The following is a 23,202-nucleotide window of genomic DNA, read 5'->3' as shown; positions in this document are numbered from 1 at the left end:
GTTCTCCAGGTGAAATCTGAAACTAAGGCCCATACATGAGGGCCTGGAGAGACTGAAGGAAGAGGCAGCCACTCGGGAGTGGTAGTTGACAGGTTTAATAAGCAAGAGAACTTATGTAGGAGGCTTACCTTTGGTGCCACAATCCCCGCCAGGATCTTGAAAGTTTATGTAGAAGCCTTACCTTGGTTCAGTCGTGTGTACTGTCCAGATGGTCTCAACAACACATTGCTCTCTCATGGCTGCGTCCTTGAAAACGGCTCCCATTGTGGGAACAGTGGGTAGAATGTGCATCCCAAGGACAGGGGAGGGAGTTGAGGTGCCTCCCATTGCCTGGGTCCAGCTCACGGGTCATCCAGTGGTCATGTCCTCTCCATGACCTCCTCCAGCAAATGCCTAGAAAAGGATATTGAAACATCAACGTATGAATGACAACTACCTCTGGGAATGGAATTCAAATTGGTTTGGACATGGGGAAATTTACCTTTTTGTTCTCTAAACTTCTGTATTACTGAAAAACAATTTTAAAGGGAACCCATGTTCATTTTATATTATGTAAATAATTTTAAATAAAATTTGATACAAAAATGATAGGATTTTCTTTCTTTTTTTTTTTGCGGTATGCGGGCCTCTCAGTGTTGTGGCCTCTCCCGCTGCGGAGCACAGGCTCCGGATGCACAGGCTCAGCGGCCATGGCTCACGGGCCCAGCCGCTCCGCGGCACGTGGGATCTTCCCGGACCGGGGCATGAACCCGTGTCCCCCGCATCGGCAGGTGGACTCTCAACCACCGCGCCACCAGGGAAGCCCGATAGCATTTTCTAGAATGGAATTTTGACAAAATTTTGGTAATTCTATGGAAGAGAAAAAGAAAAGAGAACAGTTTGACTATACACAGAGCTCTCTGAGGTCAGTATTTAAAAGAACGGGTTAAAAAAAATAGGGAGAAATTACATAGAGAGGTCATCAGGATCACTAAATGGATAGTGTGAACGAACTGCCTTAAATGGAACAGTCAGATCTGCAGCAAAATGGCCAGGATAGTCCAAAGCCCAGACTGTGTAGAGACCTATGAAAAAAACTTAAGACAATTATACATATATATATATATATATATATATTAGTTAAGAGCAGACAAGAAAATAAACTGAACAAGAGAAGAAACTGTTTAGGAAGATGTACACTTTTGTTAACTTAACAGAAACAACATACATACTCAACTATTATTTAACAAGGAGCTGTAAAGAAAGGGTGTCAGGTGGAATTGAAACTCATGAGAGAAGATAAGAGGGCAACACCTAGACCCTTTAAATGGTATTCAGTTTTCAGATACCAAAAGACTATATTCTAGTGTAATAAAAGAATTTACAAATGTGATCAAGAATACAACTGATAACCTTTCTGAATAGGAGAGGTTTCATGGAGATAAACCAATATCCAAATGTTTTAAAATGAGACATAGATTCTAAGCACTCAGTCTTAAGGAGGGTTGTGTGTGTGCGTGTGTGTGTAAAGTGATCTTTTAATTTCTAATTCTGTCAGTTTTTTTTTTTTTCAGAGAATCTGTGTTAGTTTGCTAGCGTTTCAATAACAAAATACCACAGACTGGTTTAAACAGCAAAACTTTATTTTCTGACCATTCTGGAGGCTAGAAGTCCAAGATCAAGGTGTCAGCAGGGTTGTTTTCTTCTGAGGAACTCCCTCCTTGACTTGCAGACACCGTCCTTCTGATGTCTTCACATGGTCTTTCCTCTGTGTGTAGCTGTGTCCTAATCTCTTCTTATAAGGACACCAGTCATATTGGATTAGGGCCCACACTACTGACTTTGTTTTACCACTTTTAAGACCCTGTCTCCAAATACAGGCACATTATGAAGTGTTGGGGGTCAGGGCTTCAACATATGAATTTGGGAAGAACATAATTCAGCCTGTAACAGATACTTATCACCTTTAACTGAAATTTAATTATTTTAGTGCATATCTTACTATTGATGTGATTATGTAAACTTCTTAAACGATGAAATGCTAGTTTGCCTTTATATCTCATAGCATCTTTAACCATCTAGGTGATCATTAAGTGTTTGTTGAGAGAGAATGAATAAATTAATTAAAGGTACACAGTATGAAGCAATGCCTTCTCACCTCTGGAAGTGCTCTAATTCCAACTGTAAGATCATGTGTGAACACTGCTGCTGAAGAGAGAGAAATTAGAAAATAAAAATCCAAAGTTCCTTCTGTGATTACAGAGTGTGAGCGAATCATGACAGGTGCAGGGACAGCTGTAGAGAGACCTTTCATATCTCTTTCTTCTCCCAACAGGATGATGGCAACCCCCATCTCATCAGCCCAGTCTCCTCTTAGGAACTCATCTCGTATCAAGGCAGAGATGGCTGGCTCAGCGAGGTCCTGGCTCTTATGCACAAGAGGCTGGACCAAGGTGGAGAGCCAACCCCTCTCAGAAAGGAGCCTCCCGTCACCTTTGAAGCAACCACCCTTCAGAATAAACTCAGAAAATTTCCCTGTCCCTTTGTGGCATTTAGTGTCTTCTTGGGTTCTGACTGTATATCAGACATAGCGTATCCTTCCATAAACACGGTAACTGGATGATGAATTTGGACTTGGTAATGGACTTGTCTCAGCTCTAACACTTTTTGACAACCCTTCAGACAGTGTGACCAGACTTTTCAAAAACATCCTTCTGCTTGCCTGCTTGGTCCTACCCAGTGCTAATCCCTTGGTCGTCAAGAAATAGGAGTCTTTATGATCCTGATCATACTTGGGAGCTGGTTTAAACCTACAACATGCAAGCCCATCTTGACCCTAACAAGGTACTGGGAACCTCATGTCATTAAATTCCACAGCCCTGGGAAGCTGAAGGTTGTTCTAGGGAGCTGAACATAAATTAACAATTTATTTCATATCTTCATATGCTCAGAAATCCAAATCCCTAACTTCTAAACTAGTATTGTGAACTTTTTTTTTCAGATGAGGGCTGTTAGAAGAAGTGTTTTTCCAAGTTATCACAATTAATTCACATTTATGAAATATTCTCATTTCATTTCATTCTGTAAATAGGAGGCAAAGGAGAGAAGTGATCACCATCTTTCCAATATCTCGTGACCTTTCCCAAATGTGCCTTTACAGACATGCCTCTGTTCTGGGCCTTGATCTGAAACGGGAAACTGGTTTACATTGTCAGTTATGATGGGAGGTGATGAAGCACAAGGGCAAAAATGGCAATCACAGTCTCTCTCCAGATTTCCAATTAACAAGCAGGAAATTAACAAGCAGGTTTCCTCACCCATCTTGACACTACTTGAAAGCTTGATGGTTTCATTATCATTAAATTCTGCCCTTAAATGTTTTGGATGTTTTCTTTCTTTCTTTCTTTCTTTTTTCTTCCCATGATCAACTAATCTGTTAAGTCCACACCACAAGAGGGGAAAAATCCAAAAAGCATTGTCTTAGACTGGGTTCCCTGGATGAGACACAGGGTGACATGCCAAAGGTTTGGAGGAAGTATGCCCAGGAGATAAGCTTTTAAGGAAGTGTGGAAGACAGAACAGGGCAGAGGGAGAAGCTAGTCCACTATGGGGCTGCAACTGAGCCCTTGGCCCCTACTGGGAGCTCTGGGGCTGGGATGGCCCTTCAACATTTTCCGAAATTGAGATTCAGGGGCTTAGCTTTTGCATTCCCACATCAGTCAGTCATTGGCCATGGCTACCAGAGGTGTGGGCAAAACCCTGGGTGAGGTGGTTCTAGGCAACCAGCTGAGAGCAGTTCCCTTTGAGGACACAACTATGACACATCAGCTGTGACATGGCTGTCTTGGTCCTGGGGATCCTGGTGCAATTTCCAGAGATCCTCTATAGCAATACAAAATCTAGAAGGAAATTAACTAATATAGAATGGAATATAGCTCTAATATAGCTCTCTGCTTTACACCTGAAAGTTATTTGAAATATTTTGTCATGAAAATTTTGTGAATTTTGCTTTATTACCTAAAACATTTGTGATTATTTTAATATAAGAGCAATGCTTTAAATAATTTACCAGTTTAATTACTTAATTTTTCTCCCTTAGAACTTCTAATAAATTGCTTATGGCTTATGCTGAGGCTTGGAATAGACTCCTGACACAGCATTATAAACCTTCATTGTATAACTCTCCCAGTTTGAGAAGAACAAGTACGGCAAAATTAACAATGACAAAACAGTAATAATAGTAGTAGTAGTAGTCATAAAAATAATAGTGCCCAACATTTGTGCAAAGTGTTAGAGTTTTCAAAGTGAGCAACAGTATAGCATAGGGATTATAGAAATGGGTTCCAGATCCAAAGAGACTGTGTTAAAATCCCAGCTCAGATATTTACAAGCTGTGAAAGTCTGAGTAAGTTGCTTAACCTCTCTGGGCCTCATTTTTCTCATATATAAAATGTGGATTATAATAGCCCCAAATCACCTGGTTGTTTTGGAAATAAAATGAGTTGATGTTTATAAAACATTTCAAATAATGCCCCCACAAAGAACACTCTTTAAGGTTTGGGTACGATACTATCTGCTTTATAAATAATGCTATTTTAAACACTGTTTCATAAGGTTTAAAAGTGAACACTATTTAAAGGTTGGCTAAGTAAGTATTTCAACTGATCTTCAAAGCAAGGCTGTATGACAGGAAATTTAGTCATAATCCATGCATGCAGATAGTGAGACACAGTAGCAGTTAAGGTCCTTAGCAAACTCATACAGCTTGTCAGTGGAATATTTAAGTAGAGGTTCTGTTTATTAAAACTGAATCCCTCTTAGTTTCTTTAGAAATCTTGTTTTTGAAATAGCCACTACAAACTTACTTTGATAAACCAGGTAGAAAGAAAAGGCTCTACTTTTTTAAATTGTGGCAACAGAATTTATTTTATCATGCAGTTGTCAAAGCAATACTCTAGACACTGAAAACATCTGGCCTATATAATAAATATTTTACTCAGTTTAAGTAACTTCATGAGAGTAAGAAGGTGAGAGAAAAAAAGAAGTATCCTTCCTTCTCTACAAAAGAAACGTAGAAACAAAAATGTTTCTGTGTATAGGTTCCCCCAAATCCTTTGTGGTTTAGAATAATAGACTTTTTTTTTTAGAACTGGAGGGAATGTTAGACATCTAATACCCTCAATTTATAGAATACCAAATTGAAGCTCAGAAAGGTAAAATAAGTTTTCCCAAATTACAATGCTAATTAGACACAGAGCTGGTATTGAAAACTATGTAATTCTTACTTCTAGGGTATAATATTTCTTTGTTACAGGAATATTAGCTATATTATCTCTAGTTTCTCCCTCAAAGGAGACTTTTAAATCAGTCTCTATTTTAGACCAGAATACTCCCACATCTGGAGACCAAGCAGATAAGGACTTTAAAAAAAGGTTAATGTAATTTGTTGTTCCACATTATAAAGTCAGATTAAAATATAGGTATAGCTGTTAAAAGGGATGTCTTTATTCCTCTCTACTACACACACTGAAACAAAGCTGGATCATTTACTTTGTACTCTTTTTTCTTGCAGTTTCATGGGCTGACCATACTAATTGTGTTTAAGGAAAGCAATTGCCAAAAAGGTCCCTTAGACATGCAAACTTAATGGCCTATTTCTATAGTGCATGAAAGAAAACTCTTTGTGGAACTATGTTAGTGTATTTGAAGTTATCTTAAAACAGTTTAAAATCTGCTTTTCCCTTGAGAAAAATATGGAACAAGGCATTTGGGCTAGCTGGTGCTAAAATAAACAATTATTTCCCTCCTTCTACATATGACCATTGACATCCCATCTCCTATTGCCAACACAAACCTACACCCAATTAAATCTATTTGATTGTATGAATTGAGGCTTTTGTTTACTGACTGAGAACCAGAAACAGAAATGGTCTTGGCTGGGTAGTGCAGGAGCAGGGGATTAAAAAGGAAGATTTAAAGGATGAAGAAGAAGGATGCAGGAGATGTGGAGCCCATTCCAAATTGGTCCCTTGGCTTGGTTTTGAACTGGCAGAGTAGGGATAGAGTGACAGAGCCAAAGGCCAATATCATAAGTTTGGGACTTCGAAGATTCTGGGCATGAGTGGAGCTGCTTCAGGACCCAAAAGACAAAGAATGGCTCAGAGATATGGATGCTGGTGCTGTTTCTGTGTGGAACAGAGGGCCATGGAAGCCAGCATCAGGAACTTCCACATGTAACCTACATGGCTGGGCAAGGCGTTCCCATGACTGTCAGTGAGTGCTGTGAAACCACTCTGGTTTGGTCAGTAGATGTGTAACGGGGAAGTCAAACCAGGAAAGTAAGAACAGGACAGACATGTGGTGGTATCTACTGCTGGTAAGTTTGAATGCAAGTGAGGCATGCTATTGGTTACTCTTGAATATGACTTGGAGACACTTTGAGAGAGGGATAACGTCCTCCTGTTTTAGAGGTGACGGTACTTGAGGCAGTAGCCATATTACTTACAAGTATATATTTCAAGTTATCCAAAGAGATTCCATCATTGCCTTCAGTTACTCTTTTTACAAGTCTCAACAGGCTCTACGTCATCCATCAGAGAATAACAGACTCACACAGTCATAACTGGAAATGAATTATTTTCATATCTGTATGTTCACATATTATATACATGCAATTAATACCATCACCTCCAGCTCATTTAGTTTTACTCAATGCAGGGACATCTCTACAGTATATCTGACAAATGGTTTTCTAATCCCTGTGTTCTGTCAGCTCCAAATTATAGTAAACCCAAAGCAGTCCCTTGGTAACTCTCATTCTCAGTTCCTACTTCTAAGCCCTCTGCAGCAATAGATTTGCTCTTCTGTATGACATCTGCTCAAGTATTTAAAGACAGCCTTTGTCTCCAGCTCCATCCTGCATTTTCATTTTACCAATCTGACTATCCTATTCTTCGACCACTGTATTTATATCTGGGGTCCTTATCTTTCACTATCTTAGTCAATCTTCTCCATACACTCATTATTTATTGTCTTAATATAGCATTTAAATTGAGACCCAAGATTTCAAAGTGGGCTAACCTCAAGGTATTTCCTCACTTGACAAGGACAATGTATATCTCTACTTTCAAAAATAATGACCTTAAATAAAATATTAAATCACTGAAAGAAGTGGAATTAAAAGTAAATCATTTTATAATCTCAGCACCTGCCTTCTGTGGAAGGGTGTGAATGGAGATAAGTGCAGTAAAGTGCCTACTGAAAACTTGAAATATATCATTATGATACTCATGAAAATACTGTGGGGGGTAAGTATTATCACCTCCATTTTACAGAGGAGAAAACTGAGGTTCGGAGAAGTTACATAACTTGACCAAAGCACACAGCTGACACAGGAAAGACCCTGAATCTATGTGTGTATATACATTCATATATGAATTCAAAACAGTTTTCTCTAACTGTATCTGGTACTTACTTCTCCCAGTCCTTGCTCCTCCATCTTAGGTGATATTTTAGGAGAGGAGAAAAGCATCTAAACCAGCTTCTTATATACTTAAATTATTCACTCATCCTAATTTAAAAGATAGAAGTAGGAGTCGGTAGGTATGGCAGAAAAAATTGTCCTCAAGGCATAGTACAGAAGGGCAACAATTCTAAGATGATTAGAGAGTTTCGGGCACCATTAATGTGGTAATGGGTGGAGATGGCTACACAGAGATAACTTGTGGTCAATTTTTACACCCAAGTATTTTCACATGAATTTATATCCTCTATCTTGCATGTATGTAGTTCTTGTCAAGGGGGTGAGAACCAAACATGGACATTTACCTCAATCCTATTACATTTCATCTTTTTTTTTTAAATGTCCATTTGTCTGGCCTGTTCATTCTGCCAAGCAGTGAATTTGTTATTTATGTGAGCATTACATCATCCATATATTTGGGCATTCTGGGTCTTTATTCAGCCTCTGATCTAAATCTTGAAATGGACTGAATGTAGGGCAGAGAGGTTTCACACCTTTCTCTTCCCTGGCATATACATAATAAAGATCAGAATTGAAAAGATGAAAGGCTTCCTTGAAAGCATGCTCACTGGAGAAAATCTCTCCAGAATTACTAACATCAATGTTCCCTTCTTATTTTGTATCTCAAAAACAAAAAAACCAAAAAACTCTCAAACCCAAAAAATGTACCAGGTAAATACACCTAATATCATATATTATCATATATGACATATATATTATCATATCTAATAATACTCTTATGAGAAAGGTAATATTAATTTTATATTACTGATAAGCTAACTAAATTTCATAGAATGTAAACAAATCTTTTGATATCACAGAGCTCATAAGTATCAGACCCTGCTTATAAGACTGGTCTCTGATTTGGAAGTCCATACTATGAAGCACTACTCTCTCTAAATACCTGCCTAAGTCTTCTGTGTTTCTCAACTTTTCAATGTACTTGATTCTCTCCTCAGCCTTTCCCTTAATCCTGTCCTCAGTGTGGGAACCTGGCAGTGGCAGAGTGCCAGCATCACTATCATTTTCTAAAAACAGAACTCCAGCCACCAACCTGGATTCTTGAAGATTCTTAAAACTTCTATATAGGGATCCTTTAAGTACACTCAAAAACTCCATGGCTTTATATCAATGTATACATGTTTCTCTATATATAACTGCTTTTTTTTTTATATATAACTGCTTTTTTAAGTTGAATTAAAGAATAGTTTGCCATTGGAAATTCTTAAGGGTTTTAAAAAGTAAAAAGGCTATTCATCTTTAGAATATGGTTTCACTGTGTTTCTTACTGACATATGGAATAGGTTAACAATTCTTTTAAGAATTCAAGACTTAGAAGACAAATCCATACCATTATATTGGATCATCCTGGTAAAATTTTGGGATTTTTTTCCCTCCCAAACGCTTACACTGTTGCTAGGTGTTGGGTAAGTGACAGGTTGATTCTTTAAGTCAGCAATGGATGCTGTGGGGAATAAAAAAGAATAAGACCTTAGGTAGAGGAGATGCTTAATCACCTTGTGATACTGGACAGAATACATATGTAAATAACAGGAATATAACCTGAATACAAACTTAATAGATGTTCAACAGCGTATTATGACAAATCTATGTACAAACTAGAACCCAGCATTTCAAAATGTAGTTGCTTTTGACATTATTGCTGATTGAATCATTGCACTCACTTGGGATGGCTATTATCAACAGCCCAATTTTGAAATGATTTCTGAATTAACCATTAAAATGCAAACTTCCTTATTGAAGTTTTAGTCAGCTATTGAATGTAAATAAAATATCCCAAAGACCGATTTTCACAGAAGTGGGTCAGAACACTGCACATTGTCTAAGCTTTCATCCATTAGCTTAAATCATAAGACCCTACACAATTCCTGAACATTTATGTGTAAAGAAATACTAAACAACAAACTTGAACTAGTGTTTGAAGCAGACAAGGTGAACTAAATTTGGATCCTATTTATCATTCACAAATCTAATTATTCTTTTATTTATCTCCTTTCATTAAATTACAAATAGAAGAGCCACTAACATTTTTGACCTACATACATGTGCATCAACTTCACATCTTACTTTCCTGAGTACAGATTGAGATTTACTCAAAATTTCCATATATCACCAGTCTTAATTGATATATGTTAACACATCATTGTCATTCAGAGTAAAATTCCCAAGGAACTATCTTAAGTGTTGAATGTCCCAGTTATTCTTGCTTATCGGTCTGTCCAATATTCACAATACACTGATAAGTGTACACCAGTTTATGCATGTGCAAATAATATGCATTAATGGACACATATTACCATATAATGGGATAAAATTAGGAACAGGTAGTTCAGGGCTAGAATGTATATTTCTGAGTTCTTGAAGAATATATAAATGCCTCTTAAATTCTGAGTGACATAGCAGCTGTTTCACCACAGTTCTCATCCCCTGAGTCCTTATGGGTAGAAAGACTTTATGTGATGGATGACAGGCTTCATCTGTTATATAACTAAACTGACTCCTAGAGAAGTGATGTGCCTCTTCCTAGGTCATGTACCTATTTCATAGCAGAAGCAGAACTAAAACCTCAGCTTGCCTATCAGTATAACAATAACTACTATTTTATTAGAGTCCTTGTATAGTGTAGGCACTTTACCTACAGTATTTTTAATTACAATCTTTAATGTGTGTATGCATTACCACTACCATATTATAAACGAAGAAACTGAGCCTTGGGACTTTAAACAACTTATCCAAAGTCAAGCAGCTGATGTGATGTAGAGAAAGTGGTTTAAGTCAGATCTTTCAAGCCTCCTGCTTTTACTAGTGTCATGGATAGAGAGGCAGAAGCCTGGCAGTCACTGTCATTTCCCAAAGCTCTGTCTGGAAATGTCAGTCCCCATTGAACATTTGAGCAACTAGAGATCTTCCTCATTTTTACTGCCTACATCACCATCCCCTATTTCAGGGCAAGAAATCTATTTCAAATGAAAAAAACTTCTATCTCATTTTTTCCTTGCTTAGTTGGTTCTATCTCATTAAAGTGTTGTTTCTCTAATAACATTTTAAATTCTAAAATGGTAAATAAGTCAGTGTTCTGAGTCTTGTGAAATCCACTTTCTACAATTTATTTTTCCTACCAAATAGTCTTTAGAGATGAAGAACCATGACATTGTACCAAGTTCATTGTTTAGAGGCAGACTTTCTCATGGGGCGTATTACCTGTGGCAACTCCTCCTTTACCTCGGTCACTCAACAGATAACTGATTATTGCAGTACCTAATATTTATCGAGCTCTCACTGTGACTTGTACTGTTCTAGGCACTTTACATGGATTAGCTTGTGAAAACTACCTTTTGAGAAGAATCTTATTAATCATGTATTACTGATATCAAAACCAAGCCACACTTTGTGGACTATTAGGCAATTCTGTAATGACCACTTAATGATCAATAAAGAGAATACTGAGGCCTAGAATTTTCTATGTAATTTGGACATGCTGTCCAATTCCACAGTTAAAGAAGCAGGTACTAGAGTTGGGCCAGCTGACTTTAAATCCTGATTCATCATTTACAAGCCATGTCATCCTCAGCATGTTACCAAATTCCTATTTTTCTCATTGCATAAACAGCTCACAAACATAGAATTTTTGCCCAAATGACATTTATTTCTTAGTTGCAGAATTGATCCAACTCTCTTCTTCACTCCTGTAATTTCTTTCTGTTAAGGATTTACTTCTCCAAGACTGATTCCCTGCAGGTCTACTTCTTGCAAAATTCTATGGAAGTCAGCTATATCTGATGTTGAAGGTAATCAATCCAGGTAAAAGGCAAAGGTGGCTGAGGCCACAGGACATGCCATGTTGGATAGCTGCAACCACAAGGCTTGGACCTCCCTGGTTGTGCCATGGAAGTGGCTGATGCCTCCACAGCCTTGATGAATGAAGTTCCAGACTGCAACTGGCCTGCCATATTGCATGGTCACCACCACAAGACTGGGTAGGTCCCAGCCTCTGTCCATCCCATGAATGTGGAGGTGAGAACAGGGCTGGAAAAGTGTGAACTTCTGAAAAGGAGCAGAGATCAAATACATATCCTTCAATCTCAGTTTCATCTGTTCATTTTATCCATTTTAACTTGCATAAATTTATTTTCCCTCTCTGAGTTCCCACTTGACAGAGTAATTGCAGCTTTCTAACTGTAGTGAACAACATGATCAGAGGACTTGGGGGACAGTGTAACAAAAGTTTCTAACCTGTCTCTAAGTTACATTTTAGCAATTATTCACTACAAAGCCAGCCTCAGTAATTTTGAGTTATGTTTCTTATCCCTACTTGGGTTCCATTTTGTTTTTGTTCTTTGGCATTATAACTTAACATTAATGCTTTAACAATGGGCATATCAGATTGGTTATATCTTCACTAAGCAGTTGAGAATAGGAAATTTTTGTCTAAATTTAAACTTGAATAAAAATGGCCAGAAAACTTACAACTACAAAGAAAATTACAAGGTTTCATTCTCTTTCACACATATGACATTTTGCATTGCTTTTTACAAAGTATTTGTGTATGTATATATATATTTGGGGCAACTACCAAAATTACTGGCTAAACATTAAGTTAAATGCTGATAGTTCTTTTCTCTGTGTTTAATGTTTGGTTTCGTGTAATTGTTTTACCTGCCCGTTAAAAGAAAAAGCCAAAAATGTTCATTTGCATTCAGATGTTGCTTGCTATTTTCTTTTCAGTTAAACATGAAAATTGTCATCATTGGCAAATTGACTATACAGCAATTAGATGGAAATCATCTCTTTTATACAATTTTTCTAAAGTATGAATATCTCTTCAATTTTCCAAATACATTTCCCTTTTTCTGTGTGTCAGGTTTTGTGTGATTTCTGTTTTTTTCATTTTTTTAATTGCTTTTTTTTTGTTTTCTTCCATTCTCCAACACTTGCATCAAGCTGTGCTTTAGAACTGGATTTAGGGGTTTTTTCATAAGGTATTTGTGGAACGTTAATGATGCTTTATAAAATACAGAAGAAAGATGTCTTAAGAGAATTGACTACATTTTAGATTAAAAAACATAGCAACAGAGACCAAAACCACTGTTTTAGTGGGAAAAATATTTCTTCTTTAGTGCTATTTGGAATATACTCATGATCATTTAGCTAAGGCTAAAAGTCTGTGACTGAGTATCCTCTATAACCTTTTAGACTTTCCTTCTCTAGCTCTAGCTTTTGTTTTGTTAGAGCCACAGATTTTGAATGTCTCCTAAGTCTGGTTCCTTAGCCCTCAGAAGTCTTCTATTTATATCTTCACTCTCATAGCTTTCTTCTCACCTCTATATATAGGTGATCTCTAGCCACGACCTACATTCCAGCTTTACTTGTCTAAAAGTTGCTAGGATATATTTTTATTGGACGTCTTGAACTAAAAAAGCCAAGGGCTTCCCTGGTGGCACAGTGGTAGAGAGTCCGCCTGTCAATGCAGGGGACACGGGTTCGTGCCCCGGTCCGGGAAGATTCCACATGCCGCGGAGCGGCTGGGCCCGTGAGCCATGGCCGCTGAGCCTGCGCGTCCGGAGCCTGTGCTCCGCAACGGGAGATGCCACAACAGTGAGAGGCCCGCGTACCGCAGGGAAAAAAAAAAAAAAAAAAAGCCAAAACTTGAGGCTTGGTGTTTTATTTTTGATGACTGCATTCATTGGTAAAGAATGAGATAAGTCTCTGATGCCTACACAAAACAATCAGTATTCCTGTTTCATCGACTCCTTTGCAGGAAGCCAGTTCACATGCACATTTTAAGCTGAATCACGTAAACTCACTTCTAAAGTAAATATAATACATATATCATTGTGCTCCTATGATTTTGTTTTTATCTTTTTTACCAGAGTTAAAATATATAACATAAAATTTACCACTGTAACCATTTTTAAGTGTACAGCACAGTAATAACTATAAGCACATTGTCTGCACCAGATTTCTATTAACTTTTTCATCTTGCAAAACTGAAACTCTATATCCACTGAACAACAACTCCTCTTTTCCACCCTCTCCCTAGCACCTGGCAACCACCATTCTACTTTGTGGTTCTGAGGGACTGAGTATTTTAGATGTCTCATGTAAGCAGAATCAAGGAGTATTTATTTTTTTGTGACTGGCTTATTTCACCTAGCATAAAGTCCTCAAGTTCCATCCGTGTTGTAGCATGTGACAGGATTCCCTCCCTCCTTTTTTAAAGGTGAAAACTATTCCATTGTATGTATACCCCACATTTTCTTTATTCATTCATCTGTTGATGAACATTTAGGTTGCTTCCACCTCTTGGCTATTTTATATATATATATAGTGCTACTATGAACACAGGTGTGCAAATATCCCTTTGTAATTCTGTTTTCAGTTCTTTTGAATGTATACCTATATGTGGGATACATTCCCACTTATATAAGTGGGTGGGATTGCTGGATCATATACTGTTTTCCATAGTAGCTACACCATTCAACATTGCCACCAGTGGTGCACAAGGGATCCAATTTCTCCACATCCTGGCCAACACTTGTTATTTTCTATTTTTTGATAGTGGACATCCTCATAGGTGTGAGGTGATAGCTCATTGTGTTTTTTTTTTAAATAAATTTATTATTTTATTCTTGGCTGCGTTGCGTCTGTTGCTGCACGCGGGCTTTCTCTAGTTGCGGCGAGCAGTGGCTTCTCTTGTTGCGGTGAGTGGTGGCTTCTCTTGTTGCGGAGCACGGGCTCTAGATGCACGGGCTTCAGTAGTTGTGGCTTGTGGGCTCTAGAGTGCAGGCTCAGTAGCTGTGGTGCACAGGCTTAGTTGCTCCACAGCATGTGGGATCTTCCCGGACCAGGGCTTGAACCCACGTCCCCTGCACTGGCAGGCGGATTCTTAACCACTGTGCCACCAGGGAAGTCCCAGCTCATTGTGGTTTTGACTGGCATTTCTTTTATAATTAGTGATGTTGAGCATCTCTTCACATGCTTGTTGGTCATTTGTGTATCTTCTTCGGATAATTTTTTGTTCAAGTCCTTTGTTCCTCTTTTAGTTGGATTACTTGTTTTTTTTGTTGTTGAGTTGTGGGAGTTCTTTAAATATTCTGGATTTAACCTCTTGTCAAATATATAGTTTGAAAATATTTTCTCCCATTCTATAGTTTGCAACTTAATTCTGTTGGTAGTTTCCTATGCTGTGGAGTTTTTAAGTTTGATATGGTCCCATTTGTCTATTTTTACTTTTGTTGCCTGTACTTCTGGTGTCATATACAAGAAATCATTGCCAAATCCAATGTAATAAACATTTCCCCCTATTTTCTTCTAGGAGTTCTATAGCTTGAATTAAAAATGATGGTCAAAAGGAATAACTCAGAAAATTTTATATGTATATACATCCAAGCAGGTGGATGTCCAATTCAAAGTAATAAAATGGCCCTTAAACTGACCTTAAGTTCAGGATGAACTTTCTAGTTAAAAATATTCAATTCTCAAAATTGAATCTAGTAATCACTTTGAATTATTGGGAAGCTGATGCACTTCTTAAGAAGGTTCAAAACATTCTTGCTCATATTGCCCTTCCTTTTAATTCCTTCCCCTTGAGTTCATATTATTTTCCCCAACTAATTTAGCCTTTATCTGCATTACAACTCAGGAAGATCAAATGACTACTTGCAGAATCACGCCTTCATGTTGTGAAGTACACAAGATTTGATTTCTCCAGAGACTGCCACTTTCTGTTTTGAGTCATTTAAAAATTTTTTGCCTAATTCATTTAACCAGCTATGTGCCAGGAATGAGATAATCAAAGCATATATGAAACCTGCCTTCATGGACCAGGAGCATGGGAAGTGGGTAGGGAGAAAGATATTAAGTGAATAATTTCACAAATGTATAAATGAGAAATAAGATAAGAACTATGATTAAAAAAAAATAACGACATGGTAACAGATTAGGGAGTTCATCTAATCGGAGAAGTTAGACTTATTTAGAGAAAGGCTGTTTGATTTGAGATCTGAAGGATAAACTGGAATTGTCTAAACAAAGTGGCTGTAAGGAAGACATTGAGGCTAACGAAGACAGGCCATGTCTAAGTCTTGATGTGTGAGGAATCACAGACTACAGTGATTCCTGTACTTTCTATGGAGAATGGATTGTTGAGAGAGCATAAGTGGGAGAGGAGAGAGTGGTTAGCAGGCTAGTGCAGCAGCCCAGCAGAAGATGATACTAGCTTGGACCAGAATAGTGGAAGCTTTGGAGATAGGAAGCAGAAGACAGCATAGAAATAGTTAAGATAGAAAATCAGAAGTAATTAAAGAGAGATTTTTGTGAGGAGTGAAACAGTCCATTTCAAGGTTGATGCCTATGGTTCCACCTTGTTAACTAGATGTATTGTTCTCTCATTTGCTGGGAGAGGGTAACCCCGGGTAAGAAGCAGTTTTGGAGGAAAGATGATGAATTTACCTTCGGACTTGCTCAGCTTGAATTTCCTTCAGGACATCTCACCTGGATGTGGAGAGTAGGTGACTGGATATACGATCTGAACTCAGAAGAAAAATCCTGACTGACAATAAAGATCTGGGAGTCATAGATTACCCAAGGACCTTTGCGTGAGGAGTTAATAGAGAGGGCACTTAATTACTGAGTATGGGGTTTGGGAAAGGGCCTTCAGAAATCTAAGTATACAACACAGGTGAAAAAGAGCTTAGGGGCACTGAACTGATTCTCATGCTTTTTAATCCTGAGACTTTGGTTGTTGTTTTTCTTTTTTGTTGTTTTTAATTTTGTTGGCTGAAACAATGATAAATTCTCTTCTCTTGATGGTTTCAGCTTCCTTCTTTCCTTCAGAAGTCCAGTTCTTTCATGCTTTCTACATAGTAAGGTGGTTAGGTGGTCGCCTATGTTATTTCAGGGATTGCAAGAATGTCTCTGCTCATAAAGTTTACTGGTGAATGAAATATTAAGTCACTGGTTTGTCTTTTGGCTAAAGACTTTGTCATCTTCTGTTAACAAGAAAAACTCATTGGAGTTGTAACTTTTTAACCAGTAACCATTTAGTGACCTCTTAATTTGAACGAATCTGTAAGATCATTTCCTGAGAATGCATTATAATTGATAATTATTTTTTCTCTGATTTCATTTTTTTTAATTTCATTATTGAGGAGGAAAGATTAAACAAATTCAGCATGCAAGATGCACACTTATTAATCAATTTTCTTTGCTAATTTCTCCCTGGGTGTTTGCATTTTAATAGGGAATGAGAGTCTCTTTTAAAATCAAAAGAATAGAGGCTCTAGTGTGAACTATGCCTTGTGGTTATCTTTTTGGAGAGGTACAAGAATCTTCTTAGAATCAGTAAAATTTTATCAGCTGCCACTTAGCCCACTAATATTAAGAAAATTTCAATGAAAAACCAAAAGGTGGATTTTCTCTGGTGGAAATCTCCTGTACAGAATACTGGGTACAATCATTTACATTTTCCTCTCCTATCATCCCTAAATAAAACACTACAATGCAGTGTTTATTTTTCTAAAATTGTGCTCAACAGAGTTGTGGCAAAGATATTGTGTGGTTCAAGGACATATCATTAGTACAAACTTACAGCATAAGGCTTTCAGCCAAGGAAATTAAGATAATTTAAAAAAATAAAAACTACATTTCATTTGAGTGCTCAATTCCACTCTCTAGATCTCACCTTGATCCTCCTTCGGTCTCCTAACCTCACTTAAGGATTATTAAGACAACTGGTTATGCAACTGTCCTCCCTTCTTGAAATGCTTTCAGCAGCTTAAGTAAAATGCATCATGTTCCTTTTTAGGCTTTTCCATCTGTATGTAACCTCCCTGTGGTACTAACAGAGAAGAAATTCTGGGTCAGAGGGGAAAATTAAAAGAAGTGAACTTCCTTTCAGTGTTGTAGAATACATCAAGTCGCTGTCTATTATTCTGACCTTTTATGTCTTCATTTCAGGAATTTTGGCAGTAGTTAAGATTAATTCTTTTTGTCCAATGACACATTTAGTAAACACACATGGACAGTGGACTTTCTTTCACAGAGTGGATGTTAAAATTCCCCATAGCCTCTAGAAAAAAGCACATAAAGTTGTGGAGAGAGGCAAGTGCTCAAAATCATGTCCTGAAATTCATGTTAATGTAAATGGATGCATGGGAAACCAACATGAAAAGTGATATGGTTTACAAACATGATTACTTAGACACCTGAGTGTTACTTTTCCTTCATGTTTTGCATTTGCTTAATTGGATTTCTTATTTTCATAATAATATGTGTATTAGTTCCATTGGTACCACAGCTTTTGTTATAACATACAATTCTTTTGCAGGCGATGAAGTTGGTTCTTATTAATAAGTTGTCTTAGTCTGCTTGGGCTGCTATAACAAAATACCATAGACTGGGTGGCTTAAACAATAGATATTTATTGCTCACAGTTCTGGAGGCAGGGAAGTCCAAGATCAAGGTGCTGGCAGAGTCAGTTCTTGGTGAGAGCCCTCTTCCTGGCTGTAGACAGTCACCATCTTTGTGCACTCAGGTGATCTCTTTGCATAGATGTGGGGAGAGAGAGAGATCTGGAGTCTCTCCCCCTTCTGATAAGGAGACTAAGTCCATTATGGGGGCTCTTATGACCTCATCTAAACCTAATCACCTCCCAAAGAGGTGTCCAAATCCCATCACATTGGGGATTAGAGTTTCAAACGCGAATTTTTAGGAGGATACAAACACTCGGCCCATAACGTAAGGTTTATTGACTTTGGAGAGGAGACGGGAAGAGTAGAATGTAGTTCCAAAAGCTGGAGAGAGCAGGACAGGAAGCAATTTTGTAAGGGTTAGAAAAGGAGACTGTCGTTTCTGATGGATTTGTTCAAGTGGTTTCTCTTAAATAATACTCAGTTGCCATAACACAAACGGTAGGTCCATTAATTAAGGGATGTTGGAAATACGGTAAAACCAAGAGATGGGACCACAGGATTCTTGATTACGTGCTTTCAACTTGCTTTACACTTTACCTTCTTCTCCTGAATTTTTACATAATATTATGGTGTCTGTCTTAATTATCTTTTGCTGTCTAACAAACTACTCCCCAAAATAGTGGCTTAACAATAAACATTATCTCACTTTCGTGTGGGTCAGAAATCTTAAGGTTGGGTGGTTCTGGCCTGATGTTGCTCATACCATGGGGGTAAGATGTCAGTCAGGGCTGTAGTCATCTGAAGACTTGACTGAGGCTGGAAGATATGCTTTTAAGGTGGTTCCTTGGCTTATGGCTAGCAATTTGGTACTGGTTTTCAGCAGGAGGCCTCCATTCCTTGCCACATGGACTCTTTAACAGGGCTGTCTTGAGTGTTCTCATGACATGACACATGGCTTTCTCCAGAGAGATCAATTCAAGAGAGAGCAAAGGGAAGTTGTAATGTCTTTTATGACCTAGCTTTGAAAGTCACATTTCTTTATTTCTGCTAAATCCTACAGTTTCCTCATATCAGCTCTACGTGGAAAGGAATTATACACAGGCCTGAATTTTGGGGGGAAGAATCACTGAAGGGCCATCATGGAAGGTGGCTACTATAACATCTCTACAAAAATAATTTCTTGAAGTCCACAGCACACTCCTTAACAACCACTGCTTTTGGTCAATTCTGAAATGCTACCACTCTATTGAGAATGAAGAAGGACATACTAAGACATTTTTTTCTTTTTGGACCTTGTTACGTTCTGCTAAGAGCCAGGCTTTAGAATATAAAGGAGGTGAAACACACCTATTTTACCACCTTCTGGTTATTTCTTCCACTTCTGTCATTTTTCATATTTTGTTCGTATGCCCAAACTTTTCTTCTACTTTTGTGATTAACTAGAACTTCCCCCTTTTTCTCTAATATTTGTCCTAAAATTTATTATTTCTTACTTATTCTTCTTCTATTTAACACCTTTTCCTTATATTCCTTTGACATTAGCTGAGCTCATTCGGTCAAATTAAATTTATTTACAAAGTTATTAATTATATATGATTTGCCCTTCTAAGTATTTTTGTATGTTTAGGGAATGTTCACTCTCTTAAAGTACTGAATCTTGAGATGTGGAATGAGCATTACAGTCAATTAAGGACCCTTTAGATACTGTTAACCAAAATATGTGTAGTTTTGAAGACTTCTGTTTTGGAGTAGGATAGACTAGTTCACAGCATTTCAATACTTTTCTGAAATAGTAAATTTTAAAAAACCTATGAAGCCAAAATAAATTACAAACATCATCAGGAGTTGCAAAAGTAGGGAGAACTAGAAGTACTGAGATACCAAAGAGGGGAGACCTTTCATAACTCAACTCAGAATCTGTAGCTGCTTTTTCTCTGAAGGCATTTGCCAGTATTGGCTGTGGGCTAAAGACTGAGAGTCTGGGCTTGCGGGAGCAAAGGATCATTGCTGGGGAACAGAGAAAATGGAGGGCCCAGTGGCAGTCACATCAGGCTGAAGTGAAAAAACCCTGGGATTCAAGGAGGCTCAACACTTGGCTGGTTTCCTCTTATGGATACTTGCAGCATTCCCAAGCTGTATTTGGTGGGAGTGATATTCCCTTAAAATGAGAGGGGAAATTCCTGCAGTCTCAAGGTGCTTAACAGACAAAAACTTCCAGAAAATGAAAGGCAAGAATTGAATATTCTTAGAGGGAGTGATGATTGAGACTGATCAACTGTAACCATTATTTCCCCAGGGGCACATACCCATCTGGATGCAACTGAAAATTTCCTGAGTTTAGTGAAAAACATCAATCTATATCTATTAAACCACAAGCTGGAGAGTTTCTAAGAAAATCACACCTAGGCACATCATGATAAAAGTGCTAAAAACCAAAGACAGTGAGAAGGGGGAAAAACCACTCCACCTAAGTATTTGCCAAAAATCCTTAAATATAACCCAGTCATTTTACTTTAACTTCTCTTGTGGCATGCCCTCCCTAAGCCACTGGTACTATTCAGAGTCAACAATCCCTCCGAAATTTAAAGTGTCAGTGTGTGTGTGTGTGTCTTATTGTTAAAACATGAGAAGAATCATGCAACTAGGCTTAGCTGCACAAATGGAAGGTGAATGTGAGCACGAGAGGGGTGAATTAGGATGTATTAAGAGAAAAGCTAAGAATGGTAGGATCTGAGGAATGGAATTTTTTCACCATCCCCACAGTACAATTTTAGTCTACTCAACTGGAATATAAGTCCATAATTCTCAGCTTATTGTGAAAAAATTCACTTCTTTGAGAATCTTATGTAAATAACAGACAGAATAAAAATTTGGGGTACTTTTTGGAGAGAGAGTGAATGTCATCTTTGAAACTAGTAAGGGTCAAGAACTTCAAATAGTGAATCTTACTGAAAATTTTATAGACCTTGGGCCTTTTAAGGGGGTGCTATTAAAAATTGGATCCTATTCCATTCAAAGCTATTTTAAACATCAAGATAAGCCCACAGACAAGCATAGACTTGTCATTCTCAGCACTGATAAGACTGACATCCTCTCCACAGGGTACAGTTGATGTAAAGACTGCAAAAGTCCTATGGAAAATAATCTATGTTAAGTGAATTTGATCTCTAAAATTTGTACCCACTTAATAATAATGATGTTGGTATATACATGTGTAAGCCTATGAGGGTGAGAAAGACAACAATGTATAGATGTTGACTTTAAATTCATTTAATTTCTTTAAAGAAAATGTAAACAGTATGCAGACTTATTCGAGAGGTTGCCTGCATAATGATGAATCAAGATTTTACATTCTATTTTATGAATACCAATAACATAAATAGAGTTCATAAGAACAATGTTCATTTTGAAAGTTGCAGATTGTGATGCTTAGAATAAAAAGTGAGATAAAGAGTGAGTCTCTCTGTGTCCTTACTTTACCTCTGACTACATGGAGAATTCACTGTGTAAGGACTCTTGTCACCTCAAAGGCCAGGAAAGTTGCCATGACCTATTTTATTCTGCGTCTTGTCCAACAGCAGATGTATATTTTAGCAGTTGGAATCTGGATTATGCTAGTTCTAAGAGCCCAGGGAGAATCTTACTTTAAAATAATTCTGTAACAACTACTGGAAACTCAACTCCTTCCTAAGTATTTGCCTACATGTTTACAGATTTATGCAACAAAATTGGGAACTCCTTAACACCGATCCTTAAAGATGAATTTTGTATGAAAATTGAGTGCAAGTTTCAAAACTGGTTCCATTTTCTGGGTCCAAATAATTAGCCATGGACATCACCTGGACATAAGATCTCAAGTAAAAAAAATCTTACACATGGGGAGCAGTACCAACATGGAGTTAAGTGTATCTTTTCATACCCAGCTTCACTGGAAGTTCTAGCCTACTCTTCCCCAGTGCATATCAGATTTGGCTCTTGAACTCATAATTAATTATAAGAGCTAAAGCAGACAAAATATCCATCCAGGTGTTTTGAAGAAGGAGTTACGAGTAAGACAACTGTGCAGAAGATCAGATGTGTTCTTTATAGCTATAACCCAAGCAGAGATGATGAGAAAGCAAGTTAAGTAATTAATAGAGTATACACAGGTGTGTAGAGTATGTTAACTAGAAGCCAACAGTTAATGATGATAAAATTGAAAAACAGTCATAATAAATAAATAAAACCTAATCTTCGATTTAATCTGGTTTTCTTATAATTCTAGAATGTTACAGGCATATCTTTTCTTCCTCATTAGAAATTAATGGGGGTTCACACTATTTAAAGCAATGGTAGAGGGATATTTATTAAAAGAAAATATGTTTGTTGTATAAGAATAAGTGAAATCCAAAGAGCATTATGTAAGAGTGTATTAGTCTGCTCAGGCTCCCACAACAGAATACCACAGACTGGGGGGCTTAAACAACAGAAATTTATTTCCTCATAGCTCTGGAGGCTGGAAGTCCATGATCAAGGTGGCAGCAGCATTGGTTTCCAATGTAACCTTCCTGGCTTGCAGATGTTTCCTTCTTGCTGTGTTCATATGGCCTTTTCATTGTGCCCGTATGTTCCTTGTGTCTCTTCCTTTTCTTATAGGGACAATTCTATTAAATTAGGACCCCACCCTTATTTAACCTTAGTTACTTCTTTCAAGGTTCTATCTCCATATCAGTGACATTAGGGAATCAGGGCTCCAACGTGTGAATTTTGGGGGAGATTCATTCAGTCCATAACAAGTGGATATAAAGTATAATTCAAATAAAAATCTAAAAATTTAAACTATCTGAAAGAATATTATCCACTTGGAAGGGGGTTACTTACATCACTTATCTCTAGGTAGTAGAATAAAAGATGATATGATTTTTATAGTATTGTTATTATTGTAATCCCTCTGCTTTTCCCTCCTAATTTCTCTTCAGTAAGCATGTATTACTGGTATGACTTTAAAAGGCAATCTGTCTAATATAGTATAATGCACAGCATTTCACTTTTTATTAACTTAACGACATTTAAGAGATCAGTGTTGTAATATGGCAAACCTAAGATTAGATTTCCAGCAGTAAGGGTTGAGACCTCCTGTGAATTCTTTCCAACAAACTGTGAGGCCATCATACATTCTGTTATTGTAATAACATCTTTAAATGAAGACTGTTTGGGTAGAGAGACAGAGATCTCGTAGGCAGATGTACATTCAGAGACACCACTGGCTCTCTATCCCAGCAAATGCAT

This window comes from Grampus griseus, assembly GCF_964374135.1.
Source record: "Grampus griseus genome assembly, chromosome: 10".
NCBI lineage: Eukaryota > Metazoa > Chordata > Mammalia > Artiodactyla > Delphinidae > Grampus > Grampus griseus.
This window is presented reverse-complemented; position numbering follows the sequence as displayed.